Source organism: Adiantum capillus-veneris, chromosome 24, assembly GCF_014529385.1.
Source record: "Adiantum capillus-veneris isolate H3 chromosome 24, ASM1452938v2, whole genome shotgun sequence".
Lineage (NCBI taxonomy): Eukaryota > Viridiplantae > Streptophyta > Polypodiopsida > Polypodiales > Pteridaceae > Adiantum > Adiantum capillus-veneris.
The window spans coordinates 129,314,597-129,333,529 of record NC_140954.1 but is presented as its reverse complement, the minus strand read 5'-3'; positions in this window follow the sequence as shown (position 1 = coordinate 129,333,529).

Genomic DNA, 18,933 nt, shown 5'->3' with positions numbered 1-18,933 from the left:
AACATAAGGAACCCTAACCTAATTATTTGCACTCCCCCTAGAAAGTCAAGGGAATAGGATATTGTAGAGGTTGGGGGGAAACCCTAAGGTTAAACCCCTATCCTCGTCGTTGAGATAAACAAAGTCATCATCCATGAGAAAATATGTGCCATCCGTGTAGTCCTGTAAATTTTCTTCTTCATCATAGGTGCCCATGTTTACTAAGAAGGTCACTAGACGCTTATAGTCATCTTGGCCAAAAGGGTAGGCTTGTGCAATGGGAGAAACGCTCTCTACTAAGTATGGATCAGACGTGGTCAAGAGACGTATCAGCCATTCTAACTCCTCAAAATTCCTCTCACATGCTAGTGTACCTATCAAATCCCATTCACATGCAAGCACTGGAAAGACCATGTGAAATATTTGTGAAAAGTAACGAGGGTACCTCTCACCCAAGGCAGGAGTGGATGACTCTAGCGTACTAGCCATATCTGTACACACAAATAGATGATGGTTAGAGTGCAAATATTACAAGGGTCGTGTTCTTGTGCATAATTTGTTTTTATGATTTTGTGTTATGGCTCTTGCTCTTTTACTTTTTTATCTTGTTTTTGTCAGTATAAGGATTTATATATACATTCCCTAAGATTGGAGAGTAAGAGGTCAGGGAGAAAGGTTGAGAGGGAAGCAAGTGAATAATGGATGTCCACAAACACTCCCCCCTTCCTTGGGTAGATCATACCGTTTGAAATGATGTCGTCACCCTTTGAAACCAGTTGTTCCAAGTTGTTATAGGTGAAGATTTTTGCCAGTAGTTTTCTATTACCTTAGGTGCCTCGTCGAGTTACAAGGGTGGTAAGGTACTCTCCCAGGATTGATCTTGAAGTGGTTCATCAGGTGATTCTTGAACACTGGAAGGTGTAGATTCCTTTGTAGCTTCATGGAGGTCCACTATTGTAGGTGGAGGCTGTGTAGAAGCTTTTACCTCTATGGATGTATTACATGAGGAGCTAGAAGCTTCATGGAACTCCCCCCTTCCTGAGCTAGGTGGAATAAATTGGTTTTGCCTTGGAGCCCAAACTAGCTCTGGACTAGGTGTGTAGCATTCTGTGATCTTTCCCTTCCCACGGTCTGCCATTGGCTTTAGTGTTACACTGTTTGACTCATATGGGTTTGTTGTCGATAGGGAAGGACACATTTTACGTTTAGGTACCCAAATTTGCTCATTTCCATCATAGTAGCCTTGGGCTTCTAATAGTCGTTTTGGAATCCATCGTGATTTGGTCTTGACTCTCCTAGAGCGCGCTCTTGGTTTTCCAGGGAAATTTTTTCTTGGAATGGATGGGAGGGTTGAGGTAGTTGGAAGTAAGGCCTTGGGGACCCATTGATATGTACTCTTAGGTCGTGCAAGTTGAGTACTTGCAATATTACTGCTTGCTGCAACTACAAGTGTTGAAGTGCTAGGTTCATGGGTAGCCGGCAAAGAAGAGTTAACCACCTTGGCTTGTGAATGTTGGCTATCCTTCAACTTTGCTAGAGTTTGCAACGTAGGTGACTTTGCTTGAATGATAGGGGTAAGAGTCGGTGGCCGCGTCGTGACACTACCGGTATCCCAATCAATAGTGCATTTGGTTGCCAACATCCACATGCGTCCCAGGTTTACGTTGCCTTCCATAGCTCCCACGGGCATGACTAGAAACCTCTGCACTATGCTTCCATTGTCATAGACAACAGGGGTCTGAAGGACTCCAAGAATAGCAGTTTTCTTTTTATTAATGTCCTTGACTTGCATCGTACTCGGGGATAGGGTCGGTTTCCCCAATTGACACCAAACTCCATAGGATAACAAATTGTGTTTAGCTCCTGTATCTAATAAGGCATTGTATAGTACTTTCCCATAGGGGCTATTTAGCTCAATTGGGTATCGTAGGGGTGGCTCAGATTCTGATGAGTCGTCATCTGTGTCCTCAAAAAATTCTTGCGTGATTCCCAGATTAGCCTCTCGTTGGCGTCTAAGACGTTGTCGTTGTTCTCGAGCCTCAACTCTTGCTTGGATTTTTCTAAGCTCTGCTTGTTCCTTGGAATCCTTATTTTGATGGATGGCTTGCAACTCTTCCTGGATTAGAGGATCATAATATCTTTTGAATTTACTCCCATTAAGGAATCCAATGGTTTCAACTCCATCTAGAGTCTCCACACGAATGGTACCTTGCGGAGTAATTTCACACACTCGATATGGTCCCTTACCAGCGTATTTCAATTTCTTCTTTTCATTACGTACCCCGTACATAAGAACTTTATCACCAAACTTGATGTCTTTATCCTTTAAATGGCTATCAAACCACTTCTTTCTCCTATCCTTCTCCACTAGAGCATTTTGCACAGCTAATTGCCTCTCTTCATCTGGCCTTTCCATGATATATAACCACTCAACTAAGGGGTTACCATCCCAACCTTCTTGAGAAGCTACTCGAAGACTAGGAATGACAAACTCCCATGGCATAACTGCTTCTTGGCCATACACCATTTTAAACGGTGTGCAATTAATAGAAACTTTATATGCAGTACGATAAGCCCATAAAGCTGATGTAAGCTTTAGGTCCCAATCAGTGCGATGAGCCTCAACTGTCTTTGTCAAAATGGAGATGAGAGTTTTGTTGGTACTCTCAGCTTGGCAATTTGCTTGGGGATAATAGGGTGTAGACTTGTGGTGAGATATCATGAAGTTTGATGTGAGTTCTTTTATTACTTCATTTATAAAATGAGTTCCATTGTCACTCACAAGTTCAAAGGGGCATCCAAAACGTGTAATAATGTCCTCAAAGAGGAACTTAGCTGTTGTTTTTGCATCCGCCTTTCGTGTTGCTTTTGCTTCAGCCCATTTGGTTACATAGTCGGTAGCCACAATGATATATCGTGATTGCGTGTTACGTGCAGCCGGACTAATCGGTCCTACAAAGTCTAAGCCCCACTTTTCAAATGGTTGGGTTACCTTGATGGGATGTAGAGGCATCCTATCCCTTCTTTGTGGCTTGTTGAAGCGTTGGCATTCATCACATCCCTTTGCAAAAAGTGATGCATCCTTAAACAGAGTGGGCCACCAATAGCCTGACTGTAAGATCTTTCGGACAGTCAACTTTCCTGAAAAGTGACCACCAGCTACGCCCATGTGTGCCTCTTGTAGAATATATAAATACTCATCCTCGCGAGCACAGCGTCTAAGAACATCATCTTTTCCTCTCGTATAGAGAGTTCCAGCCAGTAAGCAATAGGGTTCGCATTCCTTGATTAATTTTCGAGCTATATCTTTTCGCAGCTCTTTGGGTGGAAAACCATTAACTAAGAAGTTAACAATCTTTTCACTCCATTCAGGCATTGTCTCAACAATGAACAAAGGAGTATCAGGCAATTCATCATGAACCCCCGTAGGAGCTTCGCCATTAGGGATACGAGATAAATGATCCGCCATGACATGTTTCCTCCCAGGCCTCACAACAACAGTGAAGTCAAACTCAAGAAGAATTAACAACCATCGTGTAATTCGACCTGTGGAACACGGCTTGTTTACCAAATATAGCAATGCTTGATGATCAACATAAAACACAAACTTGGTAGCAAGAAGGTAATAGCGAAATTTCTTTACTCCGTAAATCATAGCTAGCCTTTACGCTCTGTAGTAGTGTAGTTCATCTCGGCATCATTTAATTGGCGACTTGCAAAGCTAATAGGGTAGTCCAATTTATGTTCTCCTGGTTGAGTTAGAACACACCCAATAGCAAATTTTGATGCATCAATAAGCACATGAAAAGGTACATTCCAATCAGGTGTTCGCAAGATTGGAGCACTTGTTAGGGCCTTCTTTAATAACTCATAAGATTGATGACATTCTTCCATCCAGTGAAACTCGATAAGAAGATTGTACAATGGACGTGCTATCTCGGCAAAGTTTAAAATAAACCTTCGATAATAACCAACATGGCCCATAAATCTTTGAACTCCTTTATAGTTCGTAGGTGGTGGCAAATCGGCAATGGATTTAATCTTACTCTCATTTGTGGATATCCCATTCTTGGACACTATATGCCCTAGAATGACTCCATGCTTAACCCAAAATTGGCATTTGAAAGGGTTCAATGAGATGCGATAAAATCTGCACCTTTCAAATATTTTTCGTAGATATAACAAATGCTTCTCACAAGAAGAATAAACACAAAGGTCGTCTAGGAAAGCTTCACAAAACTCCCTTAGAAATTCTTTAAACGCAGTGTTTATTAATCGTTGGAATGTAGCAGGGGCATTTGTTAAGCCAAAAGCCATAACACGAAATGCAAACACTCCAAACTCTGTGATAAAAGCAGTTTTAGCTTGGTCCTCTAATGTAATTGTGATTTGATTGTAACCAGAGTACCCATCTAAAAAGCTATAAGCTTCCTTGCCCGCAACTCTTTCAAGCACATGTTCTGAATATGGCAAGGGATAATGATCTCTCCTAGTGGCTGCATTAACTTTCTTGAGGTCCACGCACACTCTTAGTTTCCCATTCTTTTTTGGCACAATTACTATTGGAGAAACCCATTCTGAGTGCTCAATAGGGTATATAAATCCACATTGGATAAGTTTTTCAATCTCCTCTTGTACAATTTTGGCGTACTTAGGATTCATTGGATAGGGTCATTGCTGGACGGGTTTAGCAATGTTGATCATGGGAATTGTATGTTGCACCACAGAAGGTGGAACGCCCTTCATGTCATGATATGTCCAAGCAAAGATATCCTTGTATTCCTTGAGGAGCTCCTTAAGTATAGCCTCGTCAGTTTCGGTAAGGTCTTGAGCAATAAATACTGGTTTAGACTCCTCACCTGGTTTTGCTAATTCTATCTCTTTAACTACCGCTCGACCATCATAGACTCCACTGCGTCCATTGGTAGGTATTCGTTGGGCTTTGGCATACACAACCTTTCGCTCCCCCGTGGTATAAGATTTAAAATGTTTAGGAGCCGTATGTAAGTCAATAGGCTCTTGTCCTGACAGAGACCTTTCTTTTAGTTCTGCCTCCTTTTGTTGTTGTGCTAACTCTCGGTTTTGACGTCTTCTTATAGTTCGACTCAATTTTGGCTCTGTAACCTCCAATTGAGAGAGGTCAATGGGTCGCGGGATGCACCACATGACACTCTGGAGATGTTCACCCCAATTGTCTACTAGCTTTCGATGAGCATCACATGCCCCTAGATAGCTAAGCCATTCTGCAGTAGATCTTTCCTTGTTTATCCTAGGTCTCACATTTGCTCGATATCGTCGTCTCTTATATGACCTTTGTTTCTTGTTAAGGTTTTGATTTTGGTAAATGTTTGAACTCGACTCGCTTGATAGGTCTTCGCTTGTATCTTCTTCACTCTCATATAAATTACCATAGATGGTCGTACTAGGCCTTGAGTGTTTAGTTTCTATACTTGGTTCACTCGATGTTTCCTCAGGTTCTGAATCCATTTCTCCCTGAGATTCCGTTTTTGATGTGTATTGGCCTGAAGCCTTTGAGGAATCATCGGTTTCACTCTCATGTAGGTGTGCCTCTTTCTTATCATCGGATGTTACATGCGCTACACCTAACATGTTTACTGGTGCAATGTGTGGTATCTCTTCCCCATCTGGTGTTACCCAGGTTGTTCCTCTAGCTCCCCATGTATCTATAGTTGCCGCTAGGTGTACCCAATTGACATTGTCTGACTCAACCATTCCGGGTAGGATATCCATATAAGGAGAGTTCTCCCCAATATCCGTGTCTTCGTTACATGTGTAACAATACTATAATGGAGCTGAGTGAATTGTTATGTCTGATCGATCATCAATGATGAATTTATTTCCTAGAGGGTGCGTTCGACCACTTAAAAGATCAACTCGAATGACAGAGTCTTGGAACTGTAAGTAGACGTGGTTTTTGGACCAATCATGCACCATTTTTGCTTCCCTCATGAATGGATGCCCTAAGATCATCTCAAATGACATAGGATGCTTGGAAAAATCCATAACAATGAAAGTCTGCCTTACCTTGTGTCCCAAGACCTTGATCCTGAGATCCTTTAGCATTCCAATAGGCGTAACAATAGATCCATTAGCCATTTTTACCACTACGCTTGTGGCTTCAAGGTGAGGTATCCCCATAGACCCCCAACAACTCTTTGTCACCATGCTGACTCCCGCACCACCGTCAAGGACCCCCTTTACAGTTAATCCTTTAGTAGTGATTGGTAGAGTAGCATTAGATTCATCACCTTCAAAGTATTGCCCCAACTTGTTAACGGGTATTTCAATTACAGATTCATGTCCCGCTAGGTCAGATGGTGGTGCTAAATGTTCCTCATCATTCATTACCGAGTCAGGTTTGTTCCTATGTGCAAACTGTGGTAATCCAGCCTGTAATTCTCCATTGAGGAAGGCTCGAAGAGCTGAGACTAGCTCGGGGTCTTTATATAGTTTGGACATGATGGTGGTTCTAACTTTTGAAGACATGAAATCCATCAGTTTGGCAATGTTTAACGGCACCTTTTGGCCTTGAGTCCCTTGACGTGGGGAAGATGGGATCTCCATTTCTTCGATAGGATCAAGTAGTCCCTCTGTAAACATTCTTTCCATCAAGAAGTGAGTACGCCCACTTTCCCATGACTTTAAGTCACTTTCTTCTTGGATGACACTATGTATGTCCAAGGATCTATGGACTTGGTGAGGTTGTTGTTGTGTAGGGAACACGGTGTCTGTAATCTGGATCTTCCTAGGTGCTGGTTCTAGATCCCTTTGGGTATCTTCTACCAAACTCCTTAAATACTTGACTCGCTCAATCTCCTCTGTAGGGTTTGGGTAAGTTCCTATCGTCTTTTTGGATCCTGGCCATTGTGGCTCATGAAGATCTTCCTTGTTGGTTTCTATGTTAGTGGTCGTTTTGGTCTCCATGGTTTCACCTGAATCAGAATCTTCTTCAGCGTCGTTCATATATACGGGGTCATCACCAGTCCCTATGTTGGTCTTTGAGCTGGGGTCTAACTTCGCTGCTTTTTGCGATCTCTTTCTTCGTGTTTTCTTCTTTTTCTGAGATTGGGCAATTGATGCCGTGTCTCTTTCCTCAAGAATATAATTTGTTTTTGGAGCATCGATCGTGTGAGTGCGTTTACTGGTACTATGTTTATAGTTGGTGGTGTCCCATCAACAATCTCTATTAAGTTCAATGGTGTGATTTTCGGTGCGTTTGGATTGTTAGGACACTGTGCGATCAAATGATCTATGCCACAACGATTACAAGTGAGTATTGGCATTGCCAATGCACTCCCTTGACTTTTTTGCATTAGTGCAACATTCTTTTGCATTCTAATGGGGCACTCAGCTACTCGATGTGGTCCACCACATTCGTAGCACTGAAGAGGTGGTCTCCTGGCAAAACTATTAATGTTTTGGCCTCTTGCTGCTAGCGCAGGAGCTTGATATACCGGTTTGATTTGTCCCCAATGGTCTTCCATATAGTACATGGGACACTCCTCAAGCATGTCGACTCCATAGGTGATACTAGAGTCTATATCCTCTTCGCAATCTACATAAGTACTAGATGACTCGCAACCTATTTGGTTCATAGGTGTAACTCTTGGATGAGGGGGTTGTGGTCCTAGCACTGGAGGTGGCAACGGTGTGGTTTGGACCACATTATGGGTTCTAGGGACCATGTGCTGTGATGGCAACTGTTGCTCCATGGGTGGGGTAGGCATCAATGCAGGAACTCGAGGTGAGTCTGCCCAAGCTATAGGTGGTCTATTTTCCATGATGCGTTTAAACATTAGGCAATCCTTCGCTTGATGGCCATACCTACCACACGCGTTACAAGTCCCGTTAAACTTTACTCTGAAAGTAGGGCATTCACTCGTAGTATCTGGGCCCAAGCAAATTGAGCACCATTGTTGCTCCCTTCTTGGATACATATGAGTGTTTTGTGGAGCACGATTACCCCTAAGGCTTTCTTGGATGGCCTTGGTGAGATCTGCCAAAGTCATCTCAGATATTGTTTGCTCTTTCACGATTGGCTTTATCTTCATTGGCTCATGCCCTGATGCTTGCGAGCTACTTGACTTCGGCTCGACAGACACTCTTTCCCCTGCAATCATTAAATTATCCTCCAATTGGATTGCATTCATGGTGACTGCTTCCCAAGTAGTGATACCTCTAATGACTAGGCCATTATAGATACTTTCATGTCGTAGTCCCCTAATGAATCTATCGAGCAATTGGTTGTTGTTGAATCGCTCGTTTGGATTGCATCGAGAATTCAAATTCTTTAGGCGACTAATGAAGTCTCTCACGGATTCACCTTTTTCTCGTTGGGCTTTCTGGAGCTGAGAGGCTACACCCCAAAGTACTCCCTCTCGTATGTATTCTTTTAAGAACAGTCTCCTAAGAGTAGAGTAGATCGTTTTCTCTTCTACTCTTAAGGTTCTATACCAATCTCCAGCCTTTCCACTTAGGGTCAAACTCAAAGCCTTACACTTATGTAGCTCATTGTGCTCTTCCAAGGAATCGCACACATGTTCAAAGACTTCCATATGCTTTCTAGCATCTCCATCTCCACTGAATTTCTGTGTGAGCTTAGCTACTTGAACTGCCCTGCTCCTAGGCTCTCTATCAGGTGCACTACGCATGTTTTCCAGAATAGAGTGACCAATAATTTGAGCAAATGCTGCCAAATCTCCTATTTAAGTAGGTATAATGGGTGTATGTGCTCCTGGAACCACATGTGAGATGGGAGTTGGCCTTGGCCTTGGCATACGTGCGGCTCTTGGGTCCCATATTTCATATGGTGGTGTACCAGATGGTGGTCCAAAGTTTACAGGTGTGGCCCTAGGCATAGGGGGTGCCTGATATGGCATGTTATTATTAAATGGCATGGCTCCACTTGTATAAGAGCTTGGATAATGCCATTGTGGATTGTAAGCTCTTGGAATAATCGGAGGTGTAGGAGCTACATGAGGCTGAGGTACGACATGTGCACATGATTGATACATACATGTAGGTATAGTTGGGGGCCCTGTGCTACTAGGCATGGGCGCAGTATTAACAAATGAACTCCATGGTGTACTTCTTGTCATGCTCACCACTGGGATATGCATGGTAGCCATAGTGTCATTAAGAGAAAGATGAGCTAGATCTGGGAAGGTAAAGCTGCCACTTGTGGGCTTAGATTGTACTGAGGCTCCTGGCGAAACAACATATGGAGGATCAATGGGGCTCACTGAGGGAGTCTCCATTTTTGATAGGGTTGGTTGGTTGGCCTTTCCCGTATCCAAGAATCTCATTAGGCCTGTTGAAGGCATGTTGATCCCTGTGTTCTGTCTTTCTAACTCGATAATCCTGTGGAGGACATCACAGACTTTCTGTTTTTGCTCATCTATGCTAGTAGCACCCGATGTGGATTGTAGAACATCTAACCAACCCACATGATAGGTGTGTCCTGTGTACCGATCAGTTAAAGCTTATGCTTGTAGGTCATACTCCCAATTTTCGTTTAGGAATATCCCATCTAGGCTTGGCGTGCTAGAGGTTTCCCTTGAAGTGGAAGCATTATTGCTCCCCATCGCTTGCCCCTCCGTGACTGCTACCTTGGGAGCACTCGGTTGCTCGGCTGGCATGATTGTTCTCATAGGAGCCTTTGCTTTCAGGGCTCGACTTTGTTCTAGCCTTCGTAGGTTCTCAATTTCCCTCTCCCTTGTTGCTTGCATATAGCGTTCGATCTCTTGTACTTCGGCAAGACTCCTACGATCGGGTAGTAGAACCTCAGAGGGAGATAGTCCTAAAGGATCAGGAGGTGCAGTGGATGGAACATTCACATGCACACTCTCAAGAAGCATAGGGTCTAATTTAGGCATGAATGACGAATTTACTTCCCCACTCCCTTCATTTATTTCATTAACCGCATGTTCGGAGCGAGTAGCTCTACTAAGGGTCTCTTTTAAGCGGCTAAACACGCTGGACCCGGGCCGTGGGCCCATGGCATGCATGTCTTGACTTGAACTATCAGGGTTTGGTGTAGGATACCCCTCCATGACTTTGTAGTCAGAGGAAAAATCACTAGACGCGATATGAGGATCTTGGGTCGCGCTACCTTGAGTCCCGGCCGAAGGTCCAAAACCTAGGGCGGAGGAATAATGGGTGCCCGCGTAAATGGAGGCACTACCAATATGCTCGTGCTCTAACACTTGTCTAGAGCGTAGGTTCATATGACTTGGATCCCCTAGAAGTGTCAGTGAGTGCCCGTGAAGGCTGCTCACCTAGTATTTTTGGGTGTTTTGCAACCCAAGTCTTTTCTTAATTTTTTTTGATTTTTTGGTCCTTTTTTTCTGACCCAGCTATAGAATAGAATGTATGATAGCTCAAAACGAGCGTCTCGGTCAGAGGGACGTGCCGTGCTTTACAGCCCTCCGTTTGGTCACTTTATGCCCTCGGAATCCCTAAAACCGTCAATTTCTAGTAGGGAACTAGGCCCAAATTAGAAAGTCTAAGGGTACAAGTGGGAAGAGAAGGGAGGAGAGTGGAGGAATTTCCCCACATGCTCTCATTCCCTCTTGAGGGGGTAGGGTATATATATAAGAGTGAGTCTAGTATATATCATAGGACTGAGGCCTGTGCCTGGGCTTGGGCTTGGGGAAACGATCCCGATCCTGATCAAAATTTTAGTGTAGCCCCCCAGTCACTCACGCTTAAATATTTTCAGTTTTTTCTTATTTTTTTTTTTCAAGGCGACGATCGCGCACGGTTTAGGTGACCCTTTCTTGGCCACACACACTATCAACACCTACCTAACCTCTCTGTCAACAGCTCACAACTCACTACCTTATCTACTTACTAACAGTGCTGCTAACAGTGCTGCTAACAGTGCTACTAACAGTGCTGCTAACCACTAACTAATCTACTAACTAATATGTTAACCAATCTGCTAACTGCTTACTGACATTGAGCTAACTGTCCACCTACTTCCTCTCTCACTACCTTACTGTGCAAAGACTGTGTGCAGGCAAACCTTAACAGAAAACTGTGTACAGCCTGTGCGCAAACAGAAATTGCTAACTGTCTACCTTCTTATTCATTCACTGCGAACAAGCTAACGACTACTAATTGTGCAAAGACTGTGTGCAAACAGAAAACACAAGATTATGCAGAAATCACAGAACTTGCAGACAATACAGAAATTAACAACTTGCAGAAAAATAACTCATTCCTCTTCCTCTTCCTCTTCTTTCCTACTACAAACAACTCATAGAAGAAGCACAAAGTGCCTCTTGGGCTTAGTGCAGGGCGATTCCTCAGCAACGGTGCCAAAAATGTGCGCTCCTTGCCGCACTGTCGAAGCAAGGGACTTGCCTAACACTGTGTGCGAGCCACAGACGACTCCAAGCACACAACTAGCTTAACTAGTAAGCTCAAAAGAGGGCAATGGTGTGTCACTCACCGCTCTATGCTCTTGCCGTGGAGGATTCCTTGCCACGAAGAAGAAGGAGACGCCGCTACGTCGCGCTGAACCGCTTCACCGCTGTCGTGCCGCCGCAATGCTCGATCACACACACACACACACTCTCTCTCTCAAGTACACACACACACACACACTAGTACACAAGGAGATGGAGCAAGAGCACCTTTCTTGCATTGCACAAATGAGAGAATGAGTGAATTTTAGGTTTAGTTGGCTTTTATATGAGCTCACCCCATTCACACATGGGCGCCCATGCTTAGCCAACTAATCCCTTGAATGTCCCAGTTAGAGTGTGCCTCTCATCGGCGATCACTCTTACCCTTTTCCTATTGGACCGACAAGCCCGGTACCTGACTCTACCAAATAAATAATACAATGTCCACCGTAGGTTACAACGTTCGTCTCGTAGGTGATAGGGTGTCCGTACGTGAGCCGTGAGGGTTAACACCCTTTTTGGAAGATAATACAAAATTCTATTATGTTGTCTTTGCAGGTGAAATTGACATTCAAAATCAAGGATCCAGTGTGCCACAAGTAGACAGCAACATTGAGGAGCTATGGCCTGATGCACGAAAACGTAGGCCACTTGGAAGCTTATATTCTTTTGAGAGAGATGGAGATAAACTAGTCTTTCAATCTTCCCACATCAATAGAGAAATGCAATCACCTTTAGGAGACATCATTATAGATGAGTGTGAGACGTAAAGAAACGTGTGCAATTTACAATTGTGTGCTGCAAATATATGGTCCCTTGTTTTGAGATTTATAAGTGCAAAAACTTAAATTGTTATCATTCTTTTGTATCGTATGCAGAAAATATTTCTCATGCAATCAGCATGAAGAAACATGCACTCATTCTTGATCTTAATGGAGTTTTACTCAGCAAAGAAGACAAGAGGAATCCATGTACAGATTGTGTCAAAATTGACCTTGGTCACACCACAATTATTGTTCGCCTGGGTTGTTTTGAATTTTTGGATGAGATATGTCAGTACTTTCATGTTGGTATTTGGTCAACCATGCTACAAAAGAATGTTTGCACTTATGTGAACACTCTTGAAAAGCATGCACATAAAAAATATCATTTTTTTATGGTATGGGGACAAGAAGATTGCTACATCCATAATCTTCGAAAAGTGTATAGACCGGATAAGCCTAATGTTGAGGCTATGTTTAAGCCTTTGTTGAGGGTTTGGTATCAGTGCAGGAATTTATGCAATACAAAGAATACATTGCTTATTGATGATAGCCCTTTCAAGGGATGTATTAACCCAAATGATAACTGCTTATATCCTGAAAGTTTTCAAGGGAGGCCTGACTATCTTCTTTGCAATGATCTTCTACCATACCTTTTAAATCTAAATAATACAGATGAAATTTGATCTGTTATTTCACTCAATCGGCTAGGAAAATCTCCAATCACAGAGGTTCATGACCTATTTACAAAGTTTCAAGACATTATGGAAGAATGGGGCATGTTCAATGTCCAAGTTCTAAGGGAAGAACTTGACAACAATTCAGTCGAAGTGGAAAGCTCATCTTGTGCATCTTCACAGCTACCATTGTGCAATAACAAGTTAAGTTATGTTCAAGAAAGTAGTAAACTCCTTAAGCAAGGATCCAGCTATGTTGGCATCCAAGTTTGGTGTGCCACTATTATCTTCAAACCAGCTGAACTTGTTAAAATTGTCTCACAAAACAAAAAATTTGAGTGATCAACATGCTATTGCTTATGCTACTAGCTTGGGGTATGGTCGTGGTCATTTCATTAGCGGAGTTGCAGCAAAAGCATACATATCAAAGCTACAAAAGGTCTACTTAAGCTTATGGGTAGGACTCACTTTAGATTTATCAAAAAATATAAAAAATAAAATCAAATTTTTATCTAATCTATCATATTCGTTATTGCAGGTGGGAAAACAACCAGTAAGGGCTTGGCGTGCGCGTTGACTCAATTACCTGGAATGTTCACATACATCTAGATTGGTGGAAATGTGTTAAGAAGATTTTGACCAAAACAATGTGTTGGGCTCTAGTATTGCAGCCAAAACAATGTGTTGGGTCCAATTATTTGAACATGAACCAAATATGTACACTTTTATATTTCATCAACTAGATGTTATTCAGCCTTGGAAAAGAAGTCTCTCTTTTATCTTTGTGGTTGGAGCTCTTTGTACAAGATTTCTTCTGTGTATTGAAGAAAAATATTTTCTTTTGTTGTCTTCTCAAGGTTGTCTATATATATCATGGATAAAATAAATAATGTTGGTGCATAGTGTGTTAATTGAAAATAATATTTCTTCCATTGACCATCATGCCTTTTTTTTAGAACAGGAGATTCTGAAGCATATAAATTTGATTTCAAATGTACAAAGCATTTACTATTGAGGTGGAACATGTCATTGAGGACTCATAGGCCTAGAAGGAAATTGATTCCACCACCCTCAGATACTATACGGAAACAAAGAAGAGTATTGATCCTTGAACTCAATGGTGTTTTACTTAAGACCATTGAAATGCAACATGGTGATGTATGCCCAGATTGGGGAAAACATATGCATCTCGTTGAAGAGAGTACAAATGTGTGGCATTTTATTCGCAAATATGCATTCACTTTCCTTGATTTTAGCATGCAATGGTTTGAGGTGTGGATTTGGAGCACTAATAGATTGCAAAGGACTCGTCGTATTCTTGAGTTATGCTTTCCACAACACCATCAAAAATTTAATGTCATAGCAGGACAAGCAGCATGCCAAAAGACAGATCTTCTAATTGGATATCGATTTGTATACCACAAGAACTTGGATGTAGCATGGATAATTTTTCATGATCTGGATGGAAATAATACCTTAATTTTTAACGAGGCTCTTTACAGTGTAATGTGGAATATGCCCGGAACTTACTTGATTTTTTTAAAAATGTGGAATCAATCAAATGAAGAGCTTGAAAGTTTTTTGGAGAGAACAATCACTGCATGGTTAATTGGTTGGATCTATGCAAGGGACAAATGAGAGTATACTTGCAATATGTTGGTAAATGAAGCAGCTTGTGATAGAGAAACCTTGTACGTATTGGAGCAATACATGAGAAAACGCAAAGTTTAATGATGTATTTATAGTCATTGAGCCTCTTGACATAGTATCATTTCCTCAGATGAGTTGTACAATACTTGGATCCATGTAAATATGTGAATTGAATTTTATTTTTTATCTTGGTGTTTCTAAACACCACACTATTTTGAGGTCCCTTCAATTCTAAAATTTGTTTTTGATTATTGTAGATTCTTTTTATGAGTGTTGATATAGCCAATTCTTTAACGTTAATGTCTCAAATCTGAGCTATTGATTCAAAGAACTTTTTCTATTTGAATAATGTAGTATAATGCAAATTGAGTTAGTGCCATGCTTCCCTCATTCTTTTGATGTCATTGTAGTTGATGCATATAAGTTTTTATATAAATACACATATCCCTATAGATATGTGTTAAGGGGTATATGAAACATAGAGTGTAACCATGAATAGATGATAGCTCAAACTACACAAAAATACTAAGTTTTTTAATAGCGTTATAAGAAATGGGACTTGAATAATTCCCAAAATTCCTAAATAGGTCTTAGGGGGGATCATTGCCGCCAGAATTAGATGCTTTTTCAGACTCAGATTGGGTTGGTTGTTTTGACATGCGAGTATCCACAAGTGGTTTTTGTTTCATGCTTGGTAGTTCATGTATATCATGGTTGAGCAAGAAGAAACCTCCTGTGGCCACTTTGAGTTGTGAGACTGAGTACAGGGCAATCTTCACAGCTATGGTTGAGTGTGTATGGCTCAGACGACTTATAGCTGATTTGGGTGTTGGACAGGATACTGCTGCCAAACTATCTACACTGACAGTCAAAGTGCATTGGAAATTGCAAAGAACCCAGTTTTTCATGCTCGCACAAAGCACAATGAGGTGCATTACCACTATGTCAGTTAGAGGCTCTCAGCATGAGAGATTAGCTTGGCTTATGTGCCAACACAAGACAACCTTGCAGATCTTTTCACAAAGGCATTGTCTCGTGAGAAGCTCGAAGCTTTCTACAAAGCTTTGGGCTTACTCCCCTTTGTGTACTGATCATGTCCTTAGGGCATGGCACTTCCCTTTACTCATGTGCCAGCTCTCATTCACCACATCACTCCAGGGGGGATTTGTTACCATATACATGTGGTAGTGATGTGTGAACACACTAGGACCACCGGGGCATTTTTTCTCTCTTTAGGAGGTTTTCTCCCCCGTGCATTGTATATCCGCCCATCACTCTAGGTCTATATATATTTCCATTGCACACTAAGTAACACACTCTCTTTTGTGTGCCTTGAGCTTCCTTCATCTTCTCCAAGCTGTGTGCGTTTCTCTGCAACCCTAATTCCAACAAGATTCTCTATTACCTATGAGGGGACGTAACCTGCAAGCAACACTTGAGCTAAAACTACCCTATATATGTAACCACACATACATAACGTACATAAACCCCTACATACAGAGTTTTGAGTATTTCCAAAATCCCCCCTATCTTAAGTATACTAATCCTATTATATTGCTGAACTAAAAATAAAATAATCAGTCCTTTACTAAATTTTACCAACAAGTACACGTCACCTACACGTGCCATAGTAGATTCTACCTTACTCTTGGAGGAACATGGAGATGTTGTGAAGGTGTTGATGGAACTTAAGATTATTATGGTTGAAAATTGAAAGCTCTCAACTTACTTGCGACAAAAATATGCGAAGTTAATGGACATAGTGTGATTTCCAAATACAATTGCATCTCTACATCTCTCAAAATTGTGAATAAAATATGAAAATTTAATGGATAAAGCTTCAAACAATGTGATTTTCAGTCTTAAATACAATTGCATGCTATTGCAAGACAAAGAATCCATCTTGACTAATCAAATGTAAGAAACTTCTCTTGAAATTACCAACAATGAATTTTACAAAGAGCACAGGCTACTCCCCATTCTCAAATTTTCTTTCAATCATCTTACCATGCAATCCTCCTTTTTCACAGCTCTCCACCAGTTAAGTCTTTCTTTGGCTCTTTCTTACCCTCTTTCCCTACTGCAGCCTAGTATGATTAATGACATTGAAACCATGAGCTTGGCAGTGGCTGCTGCAACCAAAAGTGCAATCTCAAGTAGCAAGAAAGAATTTATGGTTGCAACATAGATATGGTAACATGTTGAAATGAAGAACTACAAACAACAGTGGAACTTGAAATGGGTAATCATGCACTACCTGTTGTCAAAAGTGTGACTTAGAGATTCTATAGATTTTCCTCGTGAAGGAAACAACTGTCTTTTATAGAAACTCAAGGACATAAATCTGTTGGTAAGCTAATCCCTTCTAAAATGCATTCACCTAAAGCTTTTGATAATCTATTCCCTTTTCCAAATTCATTCACCTATACTTGCACCAAAAAAGGGCTGGGTTGTTTTAACCAGATGTGCTAAAAGACCTTTCTCCAATTTCAATCACCTTGCACCTTATGCAAGACTCATGGGAGGAGGACCAAAATAGCTAAAGGTCCAAATCCTCATTGAAGGTTTTTCTTTATTTCTCTATTAATTATTCCAATTGTGAATTTGAATGTCAATGAGGTATAATGCATGAAACATAAGCACTAATTCCATAAGTAGATCAAATTTAATCACTAGATCAAGCTTGATTATTTTTTCCTTATAAAGACATTCACATAAATGTCAAAAATAGAGAAGTAGAATGCATTAATCAATAATCATTGATTCAATAATTTTAACTTTGAATGTTATGAATTTACAACTTGTAGCTAGACAAATATAAAACTACATTTTAGAAATTAGCACTATCAAAAGGTAAGAAGACTTTTAACTCTTATGGGAGAACTGCATCAGGGAGGTGGCATCCATCAAGGATACCATCATTCTTTAAGAAAAGTATTGTATGAAAGAATCAACTTGTTAGAAAGACCGTGAAAGATCCATGAGCTAAATACAATCTGCTCTTGAGCAGAGCCTCTAGGTGCAAGCTAGCAGCAACCCAATCAGTGATTGACCCATCAAGTATATAACATTCTAGGTAGCATGCAAGGGATGTTAAGGTGACCAATGACCTGCAACAAAGATATACGATCACACTCAATTCACATATGGGTCATGTTGTTCTTATCCCTAGCAAACCCACACCCTACAAGATATTGGAAAAATATTTACGTGAACATGCATTGAAAGCATGACCTTTACAAAAATGGGTAAATGATTCATAACTTTGGAGAGAAATCCAACTCATTTGATCATTGGAAGCAGCTCCTCCATGAATATATGAGAGTGCTATAAGATGCCTATCACCAAAGATGCATGTTCAATGGAGAGCAAACCTACTTGCTTTGAGAATGTGTTTTTGAATGGACATGAAAGAGCTACAGAGAATCTCAAATGATCCACTACATGGACTATACATGTATAATCTAAGTTACTAAAACGTCAATGTAAGCACTAATCAAAACTAAGTATTTGTGACATTCAACATGACCATTCCAGGCCTAGGTGCAGCTCTAGAAATTTAGCTTTCAATCATCACAAAGGTTGAAACTAGACAAATAGATGCAGTTATAAATATTTCAAAGACACCATGTAACTACACATGGTCCAAAAGGAAACAACCCACAAACACGGCTAAATAGTCCTAAAAAGCTAGCACCTCTATAATGAGACAAATAGGTTTCTCATAAGTAGCATACTTGTGCTTTGGAGACATCAAATAGGCAAGTTTTTTCCCTTGTGACTTGGCAAGAAGAGCAAGGAGATAACCTCTCAAGCTCTGCTTTTCTTCTTGATTCTCTAAGGTAAAAAACCTTCATGTTGCATTCACTAATGCATGGGGGAATAAAAAGGGCTTAGATTAAAGAAAAGATCCACAGATAGATGCCTTGAAGCACCTTGCATGTGGGGAGATGCAGCATTTAAAGAGCGTCGATTGAAAATATGTGTAACCTGCAAGATACAAAAAAGAAGCATTATGAACCAAAATGATAAGATTCCATCAGTCAAGTTTAAGCATACCACAAAATTTTTCACCAACTACAAGAAATATGCACAGAAGATTGAAAAAAATACATGTAACATGAGTGGAAGCAAGCGATTAGACTCACAACAATAGCAAAAGAAAAATCATAATGGCTAAACAATAATTGAACCTCACAACAGTAGCAAGAGTTATGGAAAACTTTAATGTTTTCTAGAATGACTTCATCTTGGCCTTGATATGGACCTTCTATAGAGTTTTTTATGTTTACCATCCCTAGGAAATTTGAGGGTGGATGATCTAGAGTGCACTTGTCCCTGCAATTTAGCTCTTTGGAGCACACTGATTTGCAGTGAAAACTCTTTGTAGAAAAATATTGGTGTGTTCAATTTAGATCTAAGAAAATACACTCT